Source organism: Hylaeus volcanicus, chromosome 7 (assembly GCF_026283585.1).
Source record: "Hylaeus volcanicus isolate JK05 chromosome 7, UHH_iyHylVolc1.0_haploid, whole genome shotgun sequence".
Classification (NCBI taxonomy): Eukaryota; Metazoa; Arthropoda; class Insecta; order Hymenoptera; family Colletidae; genus Hylaeus; species Hylaeus volcanicus.
Genome location: NC_071982.1, coordinates 16224772 through 16233469, shown reverse-complemented (window position 1 = coordinate 16233469; position 8698 = coordinate 16224772).

Below are 8698 nucleotides of genomic sequence, written 5' to 3'. Positions count from 1 at the left end.
AGACCATGAGGCCCTCTGTCTTCAAGAAACAAACCCATATCGAAGTACAGTTTCATGATTAATTATTTTTGTAGACACGAATTTAACTTCTTCTCTCAAATATGCGATACAACTTTCTCGTCTTAGTAGCCCCCTATTCAACATCGCACCCCTTTGTTGCAATTTTCCCTTATATTTCTCATTCACACTTAATTTATATTCGTCATAAATCACATTCTTTTCGAAAATTTCTTATTATTTTTCATTTTCTCAAGTAATTGCAACGCGTCCTATCGATTAATTATTTTATTTAACGCCCCGCCGATAGTTTCGACCGAAGGAACCGGGGTCGGCGCAGCTTATCGAAGCAGCAGACGTCTCATCCGGTGCAGAGCAAACGCCTGCGAGCAGTCGCGTAAATATTGCATCCCAGCGTGACATTCTTAAGCGTCGTTTTACATAGAACGTGCCGGCTCTAAGGCACGGACGCAATCCTTCTCGGATCACGGTTTGTGCATTCGAAAAGATATCCTGCAAACTCGAAAAATCTCCGAGCCGACGTTCCCGCTCCCCTCTTCTGCCCCCTTGCGTCATCGGCACAAGGAATCCTCGAATTTCATTATTCAGATGAGCATCGTTCCGTGACTGATCGATCGCGACGCAAAGTGAGTGCAGAATTACATGAATAATCTATGTCGCCCTGAGTGCCGGATCCTCCTCTTTGGGGGGCTTTCAGACCATATCGCCTTTGAGCCAATTCATCCACTTCCGGTAGAGCGCGGCACTTCCTTACGTACCTTTCTCCCTCAGCCATTTCTCGCGGTTCTTTTTCGGCTTTCCCTTTGGGCGCACATCGACGTGTGTACACGTACCATCGCATCCAGAAAATTTTGGATACGCTTAATGACCAAAAAGGAATTCGTAAATTGTCCTATCGGGGGCATGGATTGACGAAAGACGATACTGTGACAGACAGTTATTTATTGAAGAGGGAATGGGTGAAGGAGAAAGTTTAATGAAAATATTGATTTTTATTTGACGAAGCAAGATTCTAGTTAATTACGGGGCTCCAAAAATGGGCAAGCAATTGTTTTAATAAAATTCAGTAATCCATACTCAACAAAGTTAGATTTGAAAGCATTTCCTCTTGCATCAGTAACAAATAAAACCTGTATATAAAATTGATCCCAAACAAAATTATATAAATAAAATTCTCTTTTGTCGAAGATCAAACCACCTGCTCCTAATATTATCCATTCCTCGACACGCATAAAAAATAGTCCGGCGAAGTATTCGCGTCACTTGGCGTAATTAGGGCGATAAACATGAATGGTTTATGGAGGCACTGTCAACGAGTAACACGAAGGTTACGATCGTAGTTGCATAAATTGATTTGAAATTCATTGTCTGCAGTAAAACAACGATCGGCCGCCCGCATTAAGCTCCATGCAAATGAACATGGAACAGAATCACAGGACAATGTTCTACATTACCGTTTACATCGTTAATACCCGTTGCTCCGCTGTTCGGGTCGATTCAGACATTCGACATCAGGATTTATTTTTAAGGAACACCGACCAGCGAAATTTATCCCCGTTCCCAATCCTGGGAAATTACTCCAACGAGGAAAGGAACGCGTTAATAAACCGAAATCGACGATACATTACTGCGTTGATTGTACTTTCGCAAATTAATCTTGTAATTAAATATTTCAATCGAAATTTTATCAAAATTAAACTTAATTTACAGTGCGTAGTTACATATTACAAACCAATTAACCAAATGAAATCGGATAACAGCCGCTGCGTGAGAGTTGATTGCGTTTCCATACATCAATTCTGTAATTGCTCGTACATTACGGTGATCTCGTTTCTTTTCTGTTTACGTGTTTTTATTTGCTGCTCGAGAACGCGCGTTATTTTTATTTTAATGATAAGAATGTCAATTAAAGCAGATACAACTCCATCGCCGCGAGCGAAAACAACAGCCACCGTATGTCAATCGGGCCCGAAAGTTGAGTTTAAGGCACCGCAAAACTGAAGCTCCGCGACTTCTTCAAACATACACGCTCCGACAAACGACCGTCACAGGGGTTTCCAAACTTTTCTTTCTCCATAAATTCATTTAGCCCCCTGACGTGTCTTTGCGTCGCGCAATTTGTACCCGGTTTACGCGACCTGCAGGAGGAGCGTGGGGGTGGGTTCAGCCACGATAAAACTTCGGTTAAAAACAATTATTTATCCCCAGGGTCCCGCTGTTCCCGCGCAATGAGGGAAAATGAGTCGAAGTTATAAATAGTGCGCGACGGGGCGGCCAGACCCGTATTTCTGGCTATAGGGAGGTCTAAAAGAGGGGGGGAGGGAAGATGTACGAGTAAAGAGGAGTACACGCGGAAAGAAAAATAAATCTATTTTTTCAGTTTCGCCCTTTTGTCCAGGTCCCCGTCGCGCGGCTAGAAGAATTACAACGCGGCTGTTAAGTTACCGGATGTGATTAGAGGGAAATCCGCGGAAATGCCGTACCCTGTTGTTGTTCTTTATTTAATTTAATTTTTTTTTTTAGAAGACACTGATATACTCTGGGCGATCCCGAAACAACAGCAAAACGGGGGCGTATGATGTATTTCCATTGAGCTGTAAACGTTGCCGTGTTCATCCCCCGTTAAACCTCTTGGCTCTGCGAGCTCCTGAATTATCGTTCGCACTTTTTACACTGATAAAATTTCCCCAGTACGTACTGAAAATTACTATAAATGTGAATGATTTATTTCTTACTCCTGGCAACAGTATTTACAAATACGTGGAGGATTTATCGGCGATTTTTGTTTCGCTGATTGGGGGACGTTGTTGATTTATTTCGGATGTTTAATTATCGTTGTGAATGATATGTGATGCGTTCATTGGAGTTTATTTTGATAATTTCGTAAATATGTTTGTATTTTATATTTTTATTTTGATGATTCTTTAAATACATTTGTGTTTCACATTCTTGTTTTCAATCCTTTAAATACATTTGATCATTCATCAGGCATTGCAAATGCAAGACAAGTGTTTGTCGGTTTCAATTACATTTATTTACGTTGAATTTGGTATGCATAAATCATTATTAATGATTCAATTCTCAAATATCCTGGAGATATTAGAGTACTTTAATTATTGGGATTCGAAAAATCCTTCTCCTGAGGGTAGCGTTCGAAAATTGGAGAGGATTGGTGCAAACGGCAATGATCGTCGAGCTGAGACGAGAACCTTTCGATCAATTTAGTTTTTGCTGGAATTAGTATCCGTCATCGGGATATCGTTCGTTTCTTCCGATAGATTCGACGAGGCGGAGAATGATATTTTTAATCGCTAAACGTTGCTGGCTTCTCGATATGTTACGTAAGCTTCTTACGTGGAAAACTGTACAACCTGAGGAGCTAACTCTTCTCGCTTAAAACATCTCCATTACATTTTTTTGTAGTGGCTGGAAACACGTAAGAGTCATCGTTACTTTATGTAATGTCCAGTGACTTGGTATTATTCTACCTTGTTGAAGGCGTTCAATTTTGGATCTGGATAGATGGAACTCGCTAATGTTAACTCTAGATTGATAGAATATTTCAGCACAATAATTCTAAAGATTTTAAAGCTCCAACCTCCCTCAGAAGCCACTTTCATTTACACCCTAACCAACGATCATGCTCCCACGTACCGTCCCCACCTTCGTCGCTTAGTTTTCCCAAAACGTACGGTGGACGTACGTGGACGGTCGTCTGGGCGCGATAAAAATAGTTGAAAACGGCCAACAGGAATCGAAAATTACGGGGCTTTGGCTTAGTTTAGGGTGGAACGAGCCCTGGAAGCATGAGGGGGTCGGGGGTTGGTCGGGTAGTGTACCTAACGTTTGTAATGTCGCCGTCTGGTGAACCGCACATTGCGACTCGCCGATCCAGTACGATAGTAACCACCCTGTATATACGTGTCTCCGCCCGCACGCCACCCACCACCCCTGACCTCCGGTTTGTCCACGCCATACACTTTCGACTAAAGTAGTAATGAACGCGTTCTGCAGTTTGCACTCGGCGCGACCCCGCCATTATTACATTGCTCGAGCTAAATAAATTATTCCGCTGTGCTACCCCGTGGCTTTCGTCCTATCGTTGCCATTCGCGGATACGCAAACCCCCCCGCATATAAGGGACGAATATACAGGGAACGTCCGATCTTTCCTCGACGTTGCTAAGCTCGCAATTACTATGATTGCTACGTTTTGATAGCTATTTATGACTTACGCGCTGTCTGTACTTTTGGGTAGTACGTTTGCATAAATTGGAAGAGAAGTGATATTGGTAATTTGATCTATAGTTTAAAAACACAAATTGTCGTGAAAATTGACTAAAATTTTGCAATGAGAATATATTAATGTTAATATGTAATATTTAAAAATGAATTTTTCTGGAAGCTAATTATAAATCTAATCTCACTTTCCACTTTACACTTTCCACTTTCCACTCTACACTTTTCCACTTTTCCACTTTGCACTTCTTATATCAAAAGATCTTATTACATGGTTCGCAGCCATTAGCTCTCGGTATTATTCGCGACGAACAATCCTTCGTCGCGAATAATACCGATTACCAGGTCTCTGACGTTGGTAACAAGGCTTGTAATCGAACCAGAGACTCGAAGCATTTGTTAGCGAAACAATGTGTACCGCTCGTATTTATGAAAGTTATTCACGCAGGAACATAAAGCATCGATTACTATTAATTTGCAATGTCGGTAATATGGATTCTAAACGCGGTAGTGTATCGCAACTGAGGGATTCGTTTGAATTAACGGTTATGGTCAATTACGGTTCATTGCTAATAACGATGACGAAGAACTCGAAGCTTGATTAAAGCGTAATAAAATTACTTTCATACTTTGTCAAATCCCGGCGTGCCGATAGCCAATGTGGACGAATTGTTTATTTAACCAAGTGCTCGATTGTATTTATTATCGTTGGATTAATTGGTCATAGAAGTGTAGCATCGATATAAAAATTTGTAGTAGATAATATTGTATATATTTTCCTAATTATTTTTAACAGTTTAATTTCTTTTTCTTCCAGAATTAGAGGGGAAAGAATTAATGCAAAAGGAGAAGATAGGATATAATATAATAAATATGTTTCGAACTTATGTTTCTTTTATTATCATTAATTTATTAATAACTCTTTTACTTTCAGATCTCGACCTTAATGATCCCTTTCGTGGAACGCGAAAACACTCCTCTCTAACCTCTAACGCTCCTCTCTTCCCCAATGTTTCCTCAAACGTTGCCCCAATCGCGATAGAGCCGTGTCCGCGGCGCACAGCCTCGTGATTGTATTCGTCGCAACTGGTAAGCGTCGTTGCTTGCTTATCATTTCCATAATTCTGCATACTTCGTACGCGACTGGCTCTAAAGAGCCAATATCAAGCAAAGTAGGTGTGTACTTTAATTACTAGAGATAATTACGTCGTCACCGGCTTCAGTGAGGGATGGAGGTTTACTATGATAACAGAGTATCCAATATCCTGCTGAGTTACGTACCGAGCACGACACAACGCAACCAACCCTCATTTCACCCTCTTGTACGTGAGTTCCGCACCCATGCAACCTCCCCACGGATGTATTTACTGGCACATGCCAGGCGGTCGCGTTTGACCTCCATCCGTTATTAATATAATTATCCTCCCGATCATTGTCTTACGGTTCCTGCGTTTAACTGTGATCCTGGCCGAGGATCGATATCCGCGGGAGCGTTTCGCCTCGCCTGGAGATCAGCATTGTTTCCTGGTGATTCAGACGAGGGACAGGTAGACTCGAACGAGGAACTGTAAATTTGCTTCACCAGTTTAGGAGGATTTATTTTCGAAACTATTACAGATCAAGTGACTGAGGACTTTGTAGGAGGCTAAACGAAAAATAAGGGACCAGGGATTTGGAACCCACGATCCTCGGACCCACAGTCGACCGCTTTCGATTCGTGGTTCTTGTTTGGCTCCTTATTAATTGCTTTTGGAGCGACCATTTCGATTAAGCTTGGTTTTAAATCAGTGATAATATTCGATTTCCTTGAGTATCGAAATTAATCGTCCCAATTCCCAATTACGGTAGAGTGCCTCGAGACTTGCTCGGACGGTTAGATGCGTTCTTCTCGCTTCCCAGCAGTACATTTCACCCAGGGAATTTCTTCTCTTGTCTGTCGTTCCACAGCACCTACAGTGACGCGTGGTATCCACGAGTCGATTAACAGGAATAAATCGATTTTTGGCGCAGAAGTCGCGACCGACGGTTGCCGCGAAATCCTGGAAGCCACGCCAAGTGGCGGAAACACGGGAATTCCATCTGGATTTACTAAGATCAGTGCCATTTAATGTGGAGCTCGATAAATCCCTTAAAAGCTGGCGGTCCGCAAGAAGACGGCGCATTACAATTTTCCAGGGCGGAGGGTGGCGAACGTCTAGGAAAGACGCGGACAAATCTGCAAATGCGACGCTTCGGGGCGCCAAATGCTTTCCCCCGTATAACGTGAGTAACCGTCCTCGCCTATTTGCTATCTTATGTTCCAGGGTTACGCGAACACTGAGGAAATTTCCACGGGAAAAGGGAGTACACGATCAATCTCACAAGTTGGCCGCCGTGTCACCCCGCAGGGCTTTTCACCGAGGGATTAAAAGGATTAATTCCGAAGGTGGTACAGAAAGTAAATTTTATTTATTTCAAAGGAAATTGTTGGGGTTTCTAGGGATTGTCTCAGGGACTTAGGATGGAGTATGGGGTATGTATATTCATACGTCTACTACGCACATGTAGTCAAGGTTCTTTATCAAATGAAGCGAATAGAGTATTCGAAATGGTACCAGAAAAATATATTTGTATAATTATTAAACACTCAATTTTGAATATATTAATACGAAAAGGAATGTTAACATATATTTTTCTGTAATACTTTTTAATTCCATAATATTAGGGAGACCAGAAAGTAATGTCGTTTCTACGAATGCAAATACTTGTTTATTATTTACCAGCTCACCGTGTACCAATCAATTTTTATCGATCAGGTATTGAAAATTTACACACTAGATGACAGAAGGTTATTACTTTACTTATTTATTTAAGGTGCGAGCAAACTTAGCTGCTCGTAGCACCACAAAGTTGTACAAAATTGGTTTACGTTTAGTGGTATAAACAAAAGGAGAGTTTTCCTTAATTTGTAACCAGTTTACAGCACTTATACTTATATCCAGAAGGTTATTGATAACGAGGACAATTACATAATTGATTAAAAATAAAAACATATTATAAATTTATTTGTTTGAATTTAATGTAAAAGAAACGACATTACTTTCTGGTCCCCCTAATAATTTCTATTCTTCGTCATCTTTTATACGTTGCTTCAGAGATCGCCACGAATTAGAAAGTAGAGTGCACAGGGTCCCTAAACTAATTAAACTACAAAACAATTCGCGGACCAGTTGAGAGCATCTACTATTTATCGTTACTCACCTAGCGGGACCCGGCTCGCTATCCAGCATTAAAGATGAAAGTTTACTCGTAGTTATTACATAGATTTATGTAATGCCGCCATATTACCGCCCCGTAAACACCGCGCCCCCCAAAGTTCGCATTCAGTTCAGTCAGTTCGCCACTCAAAGTGGCTTAGCGAGAACAAAGGATTAGAACTGTGTGTACGGCTATTACAGTTACAAGTCCCAAAGCTAATGAAAACGGCATTGTAATTGGCGCGGGAGGCAATTAGACGTTTTACGTGAAATAACTTTCCCTGGTACCTCGTAGTTTCGCCAACTATGAACCACCGCTATCGGGTGTCTAACGAGGACGCGGGAAGGGGAACTTAAAAATTCTATTCTGCTCCAGCTCGAGGTGCAATGCAACCTGGGTGTTCTGAACAGAGTTACTAGGGAATAGTAATTATTTATTTAGGAAATTTTACTCAGGAATTTCATTTATGTAGGACGTGAGGGTGAAGGAATAACGAGGATTCTATTTTGCGGTGACTGCTTATTCGGACTCTATCGGTCGAACCTGACCACTCGTCAAATCAACAGGACGACTCGTTGAAGACTGATCGTTCTACAAATTTCCTTACGAATCGTTTACGACATTTGCAATATGCTATTGAGGCCGCAGCTAATTGACGCGAGGAAACGAACATCTGTAAGTAAGTAAAACAAGAAAATTTGTTCCCTAAATATGAATTTCAATAATTTCCTATCGACGCCAGGTCGGAAATTTTTCCACCGCCAAATCCACTCGAAATCTATCGGTTTCAGGGGTGTCGTTACTCAAAGGACTGCCTTCCGACGCGATACAGGATGACCGAGTAAGGATAAAAAGCTGTGATAGAATGACCAGCGGGATCGGAGGGCTGGCTGCAACTCGCTTACGTTTCTTAGAGGGTGTGCGGGACGGGGAGGGAATAGACAGGCGGAGGGTAGTAAGTGGGCTAGTAAGTCTCACGATAACAGTTATAAATGACCCTCTTGAAGCGCGGCGCCGCGCCACCCAACCCTTAACGGTGCGCCAGACACTGGCTTCTTCGTAACCGAGCACATACCCGAACGATATAGTCGTAGAAGGTACTAAACAAACATACGCTAAGTGGCCTGGTCGTGCAACTCGTGCCCACACGTCTGTTTACGTATCTTTTGATCGATAATCGCGCAAGACAGTCGAGACACACCGCG